This window comes from Neomonachus schauinslandi, chromosome 4, assembly GCF_002201575.2.
Source record: "Neomonachus schauinslandi chromosome 4, ASM220157v2, whole genome shotgun sequence".
In the NCBI taxonomy this organism is placed as follows: Eukaryota; Metazoa; Chordata; class Mammalia; order Carnivora; family Phocidae; genus Neomonachus; species Neomonachus schauinslandi.
Window position 1 is genome coordinate 68,700,235 of NC_058406.1, and position 13,253 is coordinate 68,713,487.

The 13,253-nt window shown below is 43.0% G+C and overlaps 1 long non-coding RNA gene across 1 annotated transcript; it reads right to left on the minus strand.

The window, feature by feature from the left end:
• Nucleotides 1–4,532: 4,532 nt before the first annotated feature.
• LOC110580556 lies at nucleotides 4,533–8,150 on the minus strand. Its single transcript, XR_002480355.1, has 3 exons — nucleotides 8,130–8,150; nucleotides 5,407–5,472; nucleotides 4,533–4,545 (listed from the first exon to the last, which is right to left on the minus strand). It is a non-coding gene; the product is annotated as an uncharacterized LOC110580556 (long non-coding RNA).
• Between the last annotated feature and the right edge of the window lie 5,103 nt (nucleotides 8,151–13,253).

Sequence of the window (13,253 nt, forward strand, 5' to 3'; positions counted from 1 at the left end):
TCAGTTTCTCCGCCACAATCAAGAAACTATAAAAACATGGACTTGTTGCCTTTGTTGTGCATCACATGTTTTCAATCTCAAAGGGATTTTTCCAGATGTTTCCGCCAGTCTTGTTGGTGTGTTTGAAAACGCTGGTCTGTTTGCTGAGTCCATTTCCCCTAAAATATACACACTCAGATGCTCAGGCTGAATTGAACTCACTCATCTTTCTCTACCACCTTTCAATGAAACGTTCTGTTCTGTCATTAGGTGAAAGGGAGAACAATACCTTCAAGATCTCATTTGCAGATATAATATTATGAGAAACCTGACACAGATTTATGTACCAGCTGGTAATGGCACAATTAGGATCTTTATCTGTGCAGGGGAACGTAGGCTGAAAGGCATTTTTCATTTTCTGAACAAGTACCAACCCCACTTGGAAGGCTGTTGAGGCTGAAGGAGCAAGAGGCAGGGTGCGTTGATAAGTTTTACTTGGTGGGGCTTTTCCTGGGCCCAGAGAATGACAGACCCTGAAAATGACATTTGTCCTAGCAGGGATTCGAAAACTATGCTGCAGGTATTACTTATGTCGGGAGGGTCACAATTAACATACCAGATGTGCAAAGAAAAAGACGCTTCTTTATTTTCTACAAGTGATAGAATCTTTCTCACAAGCTCTCACCCTGCTGGGTAACTGTTGGGGGTGAAGGATGGGAAGCAATAGGCTTTGACTTTAAGTTTGCCTCTTAAAGATGTTTCAGCTCCTCTGGGTTCCATAGTTTCTTTGGGATAATTTTTTCGTTGATAATTTTTCAGTTGATTCCAAGTTCACTCCCTAATGAAACTGCTCCTCCCTTTCCCCTCTTCTTTCATCAAATGGTGATGAGTTATATAGAGGATGAGTTACAGCCCTCGTGATTTGGGGATGGAGAGGCCCTTGGTTTCATGGCAGATGTCCATGACAGGCTGACTAACCTAAACTTTGAGTGTGCCCTAGCTGGACATCCTCTTGTGTTCACCTTTGAAATGAACAGCTGTAGGCAGCAAAATTCTTGGAGAACTAGGACAACTTCCTTGATGACTGGTTCCAAAATTGGGTCTCCCTAGCCAAACTTGAAGCTACATTGAGGTCTGTGACCTACATTTGGTGACCTCCTAGATCCAGATCAGTCACTCAGAATAGGATTTACCATTTGTTTCCTTACTCCCACCTTTTGTCCTTCCACAATCCCGTAGGACAGAAGGCACAATCTATTTTCTCTTCCTCCTTAACCAGAATATCCCTCTCATCATTGACTTAGCTCAAGCTGCTATAACAAATTACCCACTGACTGGGTGGCTAAGACAACAAATATTTATTTCACACAGTTCTGAAGGCTGGGAAGTCCAAGATCATGGTGGTAGCTGATCTGGTTCCTGGTGAGAGCCCCCTTCCTGCTTTGCAGGCAGTCCTATCTTCTCATTGTGTCTTCATATGGAAGGGGGCAGGGAAGCAATCTCTCTCATGATTCTTCTTATAAGGGCACTAATTCCACCATCAAGGTTCCACCCATATGACCTAATAACCTCTCAAAGAGAAAGGCCTCTTCTCTTCTCCAAATACCACCACGCTGGGGATTTGGGTTTCAACATAGGAACTGGGGGTCGGGGTGGGGGGTAGTGTACACATTCTATCCTTAGCAAACATAGTTTTGATTTTTTTGTTCTAGGTGGTACATTTCCTAACCCACACATTCCCAGGGATCATCTGATTCATGCTCAGCCTTGGAGGTGGACAACTTCAAGGGAACAAGATTTAAGGGGCAATAAAAAATGTAGTTTAATATTTTTACAATGTTACCTTATTACAAAGCAATCAAATTGAAAGACTTTTTTTAAAGGTGCAGAGTTAAGAAATTAGCAGTATCTGTGTGTGTGAAAAAGCATGTGTGTGTGCACACACATGCATGTGCACATGTGTGTGGGTGTAAATGGTTCTCTGTATCTGTGTGAGTATGTAGACACATGAGGTAGGGGTCTGTAAAGACTCATAGGGAATGCAGTAATCGCAGCCTATGAGGGCAAGACCCTTTTGAATTATTCCAACCTTCACCATGTCAGAACTTAGAGAGTATTTCATCACCTGCCATAGGTAATGGTGCTTTGAAAATAGACATGAGCTGTCAGCCCAAAACACACTCCCCTCTAGGAACCTGAATATTTCCTCCAGGAGGTATCAGGGAAATGTCAAATCATTGGAGACTGCCTTTCCAACCCCAGCTGGCCTTGACCTGGGATAAAATGCATGTTTCCTGAAAACACCTCATAATTTAGACTCTATGACAGAGGTCCCTTCTGGATTTTCCACACAATATTTATTTTGCTCTTTCAGACTTCCTCATGGAGAATAGACACAGTGCTTCTACTCCATTCTATGGATTAAGCTGATGTTTAGACAATCTTTTGTTTTCCCTCTGGAATAAAGTAAGTCTATGTTTCTCTCCCAAATAATATCCCAGAAGTTATTTTGAAATAGACTCAACCTTATGATGAAAGAAGGTAAGTGAAGAGGAAGTCAAGTAAATGAAATTTCTTAGGGGAAATTCCATCTGGTAAATAACTATTTGCCATAAACTGTGGAGGAGTAAGTTGACCTAACATGGTAATCATCACACCTCACTTATAACCAATCTCTTTTTATAGCTGAGAGTGCAGTGTGTTGGCAGCTTTCAGTTACTCACATATTATTTACGAGTTTTATCCACATAAAATTTGCAGGTAATCTGCTTTCCTCATAACCTTTCTATTGCTGATAATTGAGAGATGAAGTGTAATTGAATTAAGCTTTATTGATTCATGCATTGATATTATTTTTTGGTCAAGGATATGTAATTCTAAATTTATCCTAAACTTTGCTTGAAAAATCCTGGGTTCAAAGTTATTCTTCTAAGTAGTGTACAAAAAGCCATGATTTGGGAAGTTAGAACTAGTTTCAAACCCTGGCTCACTGTGAGCTTTCTATTTTAGGGGAAGTTGCTTTCAGTCCTATTTGATCATCTCTATAATGGAAATAATACTACTCACAGGAAGATTAGGGGGACTAAGTAAAATTAAGCTGTAGTAACGGGCCAATTTGTGTCACATTTAGAACATTCTTTCTCTCCGACCTGAAAACCAAGTCTAACAACAGCAGTTTAACATGTATGTAGGGAGGAGAGAAGCCTTGGTCAGATAAAGAAATCTTCATCCAGTTTCTGCTGCATGATTATGTTTCTTCTGATCCTTGGACTCGGGCTGAGTCACTTATATAATAAACATAATAAGTATCATAGCATAAGAGTCAACATAAAGAGGATGGTGGATGATAAAGAAAAACCAAGAGCCAAGCCCAAAGGACAAAGCTCCTGGAACACAGGTCCTCTGCACAGTCAACCCTGTGACATTATCAACAGTCATGTCCCTGTGCGCAGCATGCCTTGTGAATGGAGCAGATGTTGAGCACTCAGCTAGATAAGATGGATGCAGTGATGAAGAAGACAGTTCTTGCACTCAAACTGCTTATCTTCAAGTTGGGGGATCAAGAAGTAATCCTGCAATTCTAGTTTGGCATGTTAACTGCTGGCCGAGGGGTAAGTGCTCGGTGCCATGAAGGACGGTCTCTCAGAAGAAGTGGCACCCACCCTGCAGAACAGGGATGTTTCTAAAGCTACCAATGCCTGTTCATACATGAGGAAACACCTGCTTGTTTTCTGTATGATTGGATTCAAGACTTCTGCTGCTGTCATGTTCTCTCTCTCTCTCCCTTAGATAATTGTGTGCTGCGTATAATCTTATTTTTAGTTCTGAACTACAGTTTGTTTACTTTCCCAGTTTTTCTCAATGGCATGTGAAATTAGTTATTAACCACCAGTTATTTAGTTGAATTCTGTAGAAGTCATTGGATCCTGAATTCACATTCATCTAAGTGTAGGCTGTAGAACTTGCTGTTATGGTGAAGTGATACCATGTACATTTCATAGCACAAAGCACATGCCATTTTCAATTTGTTCAAAAATATATGCACCTCTGTCTTGTAAAGCTTATATCATTTGTACTTCTATAGATAAAAAGAACACTTTTGTTTACTTTTTTGGAGTCTTTTTGATATAATTTATAGAAACCTAATTCAGATTAGCTTAAACAGAAAAAGAAGAGAAATTTTCAAATTTTCAAAGATGGCTAGAGTCAGGTCCCCAGACATTGTCATCAGTGATTCTTCTCTTTCTCTCCCTCCTTTCATCCATCCATCTCTTGGTTCTAATTTCTCTTTGTGCACAGCAAGTTCCTTGTACCCAGTGGCAAAAACAGTCCCCAGCAAATTAACTCAAAGCATCTGTCATCTTCATAGCTTATTTCTCCTAACAAATTCAGCAAAATTTGTGAGGATGACTCTGATTGGCTAAGTCTGGTCATGTGCCCCTTATGGACCAATCACAAGAGCAGAGGGGAGTAACCTGATTAGCCCAGATTCAGTCACATGCCCACCATCATGGCAGAGGAGGCAACAGCTTGAGATCAGCATCTTCACCAGGTTGGAATGGACAACTGGTGAAAGAAAAAGATGGTGAACAGACAACGTAATGATCTATTATAACATGAAATAATCAAGCATGAAGCATTTTTGAGCTAGGCCACGAGAGTGAGTGTATGAGGCCTTATGGCTGGTTCACCTTGCAAGAGGGTTACCTCTGCTAAAGAATGAGTGAGAATTATCCCTAGAACCTACATATACTTACAATCTTATTCCAGCTCAAAGGGAGTGAACCCCTTAAAAGTTAAACCCAAACCACAAGCTCATGGTGAAATAGAAGATTTTAAGTCTCTAGAAAAATGACAGAAAATTCAGAGAAATCTCACCTGGAAAAGATCTTTATGAATACACGTGGGCATCCAAAGGAGCTAAGAGGCAAGTAAAGTCCTCTGGCACACAAACCCAGTGCATGAATACTGCAACTGTGGGAATTTCTCAACTGGTCACCTAAACATCCAGCTAGAAAATACTAAGCCTTGATGGGAATTCTGCATTTTAAAGGAATTGTGAGGAAGTTAAGACACTTCCAAACTGGACAATGGAGATTCACAGAATATAAATGCAGTGAAAGATTAGAAAAATATGGATCATTTAACGGATGAAAAACAAGAAAGTGATCTCTTCATTTTCTTTTTGATTTCCCCAGAGCCCATGTAACAGATTAATTGTAAAAAGATGCTTTAAGCAACCATCAAAAAACATGAAGCTGCTCTGTGATAAGAATTGTGCTAGGGGCTGAGGCACTGTCTTGCCCTCAAGGGAGTCACTGTTTTGTGGGGCAAGAAAGCCCTTTCAGCAGACTATTAAAATACAATATTCTACATAGAGGTTTGTAAAAGGTCCTATTCAAACAGTGTGAATGTAAGAGGTCACACCTGCAACTCTTCCAATAATTATGTTCCTCCATGTTGCCTGAAATCCATCATTAGAGGTCGATTCATCTGGGGTAGAAGAGAGCTCGTTTAGATTTTAAATAGCCCTGGTAAGTGTATGACTTTAATCAGGATCATCAGTTGTTCATGCTCCGTGTGAATTAATCAATCAGATCATTCCCTGCTAATAAGTACATCTAATCAGTAAACTCAGGAAATTGGTTTTGGGTTATTGTTGTGTTGTTTTGTTTTGTTTTGTTTTGTTTTGTTTTGTTTTGTTTGCCGGGGGGGCAGGGAGAGTGCTTGAAGAGCAAAGGTAATGGAAGAAGGAAATACTGGTTATGAAGGATTAGAGAACCCTCATAATCAGACTTCCCCTAAGAGACCAGTTAAGACTCAAGCTGGCCCAAGATAGCTGTGTTTACTCCTTCAATACACTGATGCATTCTATCAGGACATTTTAGGAATTCTTACTGCTGTAGGTTGGATAATTGAGTAATTGTGTCTTATTTGGCTGGCTCCAGGCTCATCAGGAAGAAATGAAATGCATTTCCCCCAGCACACCTCCTGTCTCCCCAGCTAGGATGCCAGGTATTTGGGTCCTCAAGGTTTGGGGGGAATTTATCAGGTAGAGATGGACCCCAGCAGGCAATCACTAACAGACTCTGCATACCAACTGAGACAATTACACTGAGTTTGTCTGAAGAAGTTAACCCCCGGTACCAGGTAGGACTTGGTTCCACAGGCCCTGAGAATAAGATGAAATTTGCAGGTTTTGAGAGAATGTGGGGACCTTAAACCACATCTGAGAAGACTTCACAGAGTTGGGCTGGGTGCACCGCAGTGAAGCACCCTGGATTGAGGACCAGGACAACCCTGCATCTTCTGGATCTGTGTAAATAGTAGGATTCCGATCCATCAGAATGAAGGAAGGAAAGGAAACCATGAACAATAACTGATAGACGACATCTCACCAGTCCTCATGGTCCCCATCCATGGGGATTAACCAGATTTAGTTTGATTTTGATAAAGAAATGAAGCAGTATTTGTACACAGGATGGCATGGCATCATCCCATGCTTATTACAGAGTCACCCAGAAGTTATTTCAGTAGGGGAGAGATAAGATCAAAAGGAAAGATATTTAAAGGAAAGTAAGACATGAATAGTAGTTGACTCTCCAAAGACTGTTATAAAACCATATCAGTAATTGGATTAGGAATAGGCATTTGACTTAATATGGCCAATGAAAATGAAGGGAGGCCTGATGGAAATTTCTAGGAAAGGATTCTCATTCCCAAGGAAGGGACTTAAAAAAAAAAGACTTGGCCCTTCCTCTGGGCATTGTACATTTAGGTGAGTCTGCTAGAACTGCTGTGGCCATCTTGGTACCAACCCAAGGACAGTCAACACATGGATGAGCTACGGCTAAGAGAATGGCTGAGAAATGGAGCCCTGATCTTCTGAACTTCTCATAGATGAGATGCTGTTCCAGTTTTCTACCACTTGTTGCCGAGAGCATTTGATGTACATGGTATGACTGTTCTGATGGGATCACCCTGCACTTAGCATAGCTAGTTCATTAAGCTTCACCCAGGATGGTGTTTTACTACATGGTGTGATGGTCCCTCTTGTCCCCACTCCTACCCATTCTTTACCCTATATCAAAGTGCCATCTCCCTAAAAAATCGAATCAGACTCTATCTCTGTATAGGGGAAACTGTCAGTCTCTCGCCACTCTATCCCACTCACTCAGCACACAATTCAGGCCGCTCCTGTTTTCCCCAACACATTACCACTCTTTGTGTCTTTTGGACCATTCGTATGAGTATCATGCTGCCTGAAATGCCCTTCCTCATCTTTTCTGTCTAGAGATGACCTTTCTATTCATATCTACCTGGGAATCCTTTCCCTGACTTTCCGTTTCCTCTGTATTTCATAGCACCTGTGTCTTATCTACTAGGACCTTTTCATATATTTGTTTAAATGTAGCAATGCTCCCTAATTGCCCGTATCTCCTTGAGACCATCTCTGCCACCTCAGCACCAAGCTCAGTTCTAGACCCATAACAGGCATTCAATTAGGGGATGAATAAGTGAATGAATGAACAAATGAGTTCAACTCCCCAGGATTTAGGGAAGTTAAGAACAAATTCTGTAATACCTGGAGTCCTTCTGCTGAGTAAACAACTACTTCCCACATCTCTTGAGGGTATCACAGCTAACCAGTTCTCTAATACTCACAGCCCATACGGTGATTTATTCTACCATCTTAAGCTATATTCCTGATTACTGCTTATCCAAAGGGCTGGATCACTCTGGTGGGCATGACATTTTTATACTGTGTTTTAAGCGTGAATGTGAAAAACTGACTTCCAGCCACCACAGGGTTATTTGCGACGGTTGCTTAACACATGTATGGCATTGTGTTAAGAAATCTAAATTAGAAGCATGTCATGTAGTGACACAGGGATCAAAACAAAAATCTTGTATATTTTTAATGAACTAGCTCTTAAATGTATTTATTTATTGATCAGACACAAAGCATCTCTCTCTCTCTATATATATATAAAATATCCTAATGTTGCTGGGAATTAAAATTCAGTCATATTTTTATGTAAGATGGTATAATTAATAACATTTATGCCTGCATTAGTCACTATGAACATAAGTGGAGAGAATAAATATGTACGGAAAGATGAAACAGGTAAGAACACAGAATAACATACCTAGGCATCCTATCGATGCAATGTTTCTCAACGGCTCTGCTCCAGCCGCTTGCCATTAGGACACAAACCATGGCATTTGGGGTTTTGACAAAGCGGCGCTGGTCTCTGGCAGTTCGGAAAGTTGGCTGCAAATGGAGGCTTTCTCAGTGGCTGCTTGCAATGCCATTGCTGGTGGCATCAGAGCCTGGGAAACACCAAGAGCTAAATGCTGCCCCTATTTCATTTTCTAAATTTCATAGCCCGATAGCAGTCAGGCTGCAGGCATTGTATTCTGAAAGGATTATTGCACTTCCTGAGAAGTTAAAGCCACTCAGCTTTGGCCCCTATGGCTTGGGACACCAACCGAGACGTACTGCAATCACACAGTGGCAATCCACTGTCTCTCGTGGCTTCCCGCTTAATGATATTCCCGACATCAGATCTCCCTTCTATTATGTAGACTCTTTGCCACCAACTCCCTTTTGCTTCTTTTAAGCCTTTTCCATTTTTGTATTTACTTTATTAATCTTACCTTCACACTTCCCTGACCTGATTACCCTTAGACATAATCAGCTCCTCTTCCTTTATGTATCAGTGGCTGCCGCTTGATATTATGGTGTTATTTTAATATCCTAACGGAAAATGATAAAGGCCAATCAATTACTTTGTATTATCTATTGCGTTCCATTGGGATTGATTTTCCTCTATGTAATCATGTTTGCAGCCATAAAAACAAAGATTAAAAAGGGGTTTCTTCCTATTTTTCATATTCAAAGGAGTCGTATTAGTGTCCCTGCCTCATCATGTCGCAGTGAAGAGAGCGAAATCTCATCTAGAGGAATGGAGCCCCTAGGAGGTGACTGGAGCCATGGGCAAGACTCAGTGCTGGCCCTTGGACTTTGGTCCGTATCTTGAGTATTTATTTTCCCTAGTGCTCTTTAGAAAAATCTGGCATCACATTGATTACCTACTAAATGGCAATTCTGTGTCAGCTGCACGTTTTTGCATATCGTAAGAGGTTCGCACATTGTCACTTTGCCTTCTCCTCACCACATAAACTGCTTAAAATCTCCCAGTCAAATCACCTAGAAGTGTACAGATAATGAATCTTCCCCAGGAACGCTGTGCCATTCCCTCACTTAAACTCCAGTGCCCGCTGAGGCTCCTAGTCCTCGAGAATAAATATACATTAGATGCAAGCAGGGCGCACACAAACGCCAGGAGATAATACAAAGCGAGCCAAGCAGCTTGCGGGGGAGACCTGCGGAAGACTCCGTGGCTCTACAGCAGGGAGATTCTCTGAGCCAGGAATCGGCTTCAGGGCAATGGGCTACGGAGCCGGGGTCCTCTAATCACCAGCCTTGCGTGCACGGAGATGGAGGGGCTGGTGGGCAGCCCCGAATCGCAGCCCCAGACACGGGGAACGCGGCTCCCGCACAGCCGGGCTCGGCCTCCAGAGCCGCCCTCCCGGCGATTCCCTGTGACTCAGTGGGTGACTGGCCGTCTGTCTTTTGTTTGGTATAAAAACGCACATGGAAACCCTGCCTGTGGGAGAGCTTCGCGACTCTACGGTTTTGCCTGACCTCACTTTTACTGCTCGTATGTTCCCGACTATCCTTGCCCTCCTCTTGCTCCTAGACTGACCCTTTTCCCTGAAGTAAGCAAACAGCATACACTTAAAAACCTTCCCCGGGTGGGGGGGGGGGGGGGGGGTTGAGGGGCGAGGATCGGGGTCTGCGATGCCGACATTCCCCTGCAGCATCCACACACACCCTGGTGCCTGTACAATCTCAGAGAAGGTGGGTGTCTCCGGGGCTCCCCAGGGGCCGAGTTCAGCTGGGCCGCTCTGCTCCTCATCTCCAGAGGCCCGTGAGACTCCTCTCTCCGGGGGGCCCTGGGCCCTGGAAATCACGGATTCTGACGGTTGCCACAGCTCAGACTCTGGACCTTTAGGGCATGGTGTGACTCTTACTTGCTCCTGTTTTTGTGAAAACGTGTGCATACCAGAAAGGAGACAATGTGCTATGGACCTGTGTGTTTTGGAAGGTGGCTCAGGCAACTGTGTTCTCTTCGGCCCCTCCCTGAAGTTTCGGAGTTCTGCTTAGCCCTTCCCAATCCTTGACCCCCTGTCCTCTGTCGCAGTGGCCTCATCCGCGGAGTCCCTCGGGGGCCAGGCCTGGTGCCTCCCCAGCAGATGAAGCTTGAGGAAGGGAGGAAGGCCAGCCACAAAGCCGGCCCTCCTCACGACAAGGCCCCAAGCTTCTGTTGGTTCATTTGGTTAAAACAAAGTCTCCAACTGCCTCCTGCAGCACCCTCCCTTTGAGAGTTCATGCTCAGAGCCACCGAGTAATTTTTATTATGGAACAGTGGCTTAAATAGGTTGTCTCCAAATGGTCATTATCTCCCGTTGCCCCTCCTCCTGCCCCTAGGCGGGGGGGGGGGAGACAGGCTTCACAGCTGCTGCCAGGCCTGCCCACCACTTGCCTGCCCTCACAGATAAGCCCGAGTATTAGCAGACTGAGGGACCGGCTGCAGTGCAAGTGGTCGAATGATCTGGAACTTTCAAGAAAGCATTCCAAATGCTTTGCGGCACACTTAGCCCTTGGAGAATGGGGTCAGCTTTCTTCCTCAGGGAAATTACTCCAGTAGGTTCTTAAATTTAGAGTGTGTGTTGTGATAATAAATAAAAATAAAATATACCTCCCGAAGTCAGAGTCTCTTTGGCTGAAGAGGTCCTCCGGGGTCGGTCCCTCCACTGCTATTCTCTGTTTTGACAGCAAACTGGAGAGTAGTTTTCCAAGAAATGCGCAGGGACTCGTGCCTCTGCTCGCCCTCGGCTTGCCTCCCTGTGCTGCCTGCCTGTCACGGGCTTGCTTCCTCCGCAGGAACTGGTTCCATCGCCGACACCCTGCCCCCCTCCCCAGCCTACGTCCACTCCCACCGCGCTTCCTCCTTCTTTAGTTCGCTCCAGCCTCAGCAGAGAAGCCCTCCCGAAGCACAAGCAGCTTCGCTCCGCAGCTAACAGCACACTGATGTCTAATAACAAAGCGTTGCTCGGGGCTCCTCAGCCTATTACCCGTGTGGTCCCGGGCTACTCCCCACGGCGCCCCACTCCAGCTCACACCTGTTTGCAGCACAGCCCAGAAAGGTGACATGCAAAATTAAGTTGAAACACTCAAAATCTAGGGTTCCAAGTCTGGGTGTAATTACATAATCTACATGCATCATATTGTGGAATAACCCTGTTTGGGTGAGATTTTGGAGTTGCACTCACAAGCAGGTGTTTTTTTCCCTGTTTTCTGAAAATCATTGTGACACACTGAAGAGGAGACATTGTTACTCCCTAACGCATCTGATGAATTGTGTCCGAATATAAGGAAAGCAGACTAGTTTTGAAATACCAACATCTGTCTTAATTTACTTGCTTCTGCATTGTGATTCTAATTGCACTTAATATAACCTATTGTTGAATTCCCTCGGGGTCTTGGAAAAACTAGTGAAAACAATGTGGAATGGATTCCTTGCGTGAAATCCACAGACTTCTCTTTTTGCCCCCTTTTTCGCCTTTGCCTTATAATAAATTAGAATTTATAACACTCCATAGCCCATATGAAAAGCATTTCAAGTGATATGGATGAAATTATCTCCTGAAACTAATTTCTCACATGAAAATTGAACTGGCTGAACCTTTCTCGTAAGCAGCTGACAGGTAAAGAATCTTCAGTGAGTCAACCTCAGTTTTGGAACATTCTTCACATTAAACATATTATTTGGGCAAATACTCCAAGTCATTTATAAAAAGCATTTTAAATGTGTGTGTGTATCTGAAGTCTGCTTTTGCGCCGATCTTAAATTTCAGGGCGCAGCATTAGAAAACATTCTCGGGGTACCTGCCACTGTTTCGTGTTGTAATAATAACAAAACATGAAGCCCATCTCTGTAGATTTAAAAAAACAAAAGCAGGTCTCTGGCTCATAACGTATTCATTAGTGGGGAAAATAACTTGCAATTTTTTCCCTTAATAACTGTTAATATTTTTGGTGCTTAAAATGTGCTGGGTACTGTCGTAAGTACTTTTCGGCATTCTCTCTTTGATCCTCACAATGACTTTCTAAGGCAGTCCTGTTAGCCTCCTTTTACAGGTAAGGAAACTGAAGAGGTTAAGAATCACACTCCCGGGGGTAAGTGGCAGCTGAGAACGGAACTGCCTATCACAGAAGCATTATTAAAACGGGAAGACCCCCAAAAAAAGGGTGTTTGTTGTTGATGACTGTTTTGAATGTAGGCAGAATTTAGTGACTGGAGAATAGCTTATGTTTGAGCAGTTAGAGAAGGTCCCAGAGGAAAGAGTTAGGTCTGCAAGGAAAGTAAACTTTTATGACTGTGTTGTTTCAGAAGACTTGGCAGCGCTAGTTACTCACAGCTCGCCTGTATCGCCCTGTTACTTAATCAGTATTATACAGCACCACTTAATCCTTTTTATGGCTTAGCTTGTCTCGTAATATTGTTGCACTGCTGATAAACCCATTCGCAGAAATGATGTACCTGTAAAAAAATCGACACCACGCGTGGTTTTTAAAGTAAGGATGCTTTATTTGTGAAAGTTTCCATTATATCACAGCATTCATTACAACACAGACACTAACAACAGGATTACCTAGTAAAGACTCGAGACAGACGAGACCGTTTTTAAAACAAGTATTTGTTGCACTGCCCTGTGAGATTCCGGAGGCACGGCGTGAGTCCTCTTGAACCATGGGTTAAAAGCATCCAGATTACATTTTCATCATGACATACATCAAGTTCTTCAACAGTTAAAACCAGATTTAAAAAAAAAAAAATTATTTTTTTAAGTAGAAAAGCATCTCAGTCCTGAGAACTGGCACAGATTTCCTTTTTTTGGCTAATAAAGGCAAAATGTATTATAACCTCCTCTGTAAAGGCTTTTTGCAGTCAAAGGTCTAGAAAAGCTGGCCATTTTAATTTCACGAATACACACATGCTTAAATCGAAGAATTTTTAAGGTCACATTACAGTGACGGCATCATTCTGCTTCCTTTGAGAATCAATTAGCAACTAAAGAACTCCACAGGCTCTGTAATGATGCACGGCTGTGGTATTTCCCCAAATCACCTGGAGCAACGT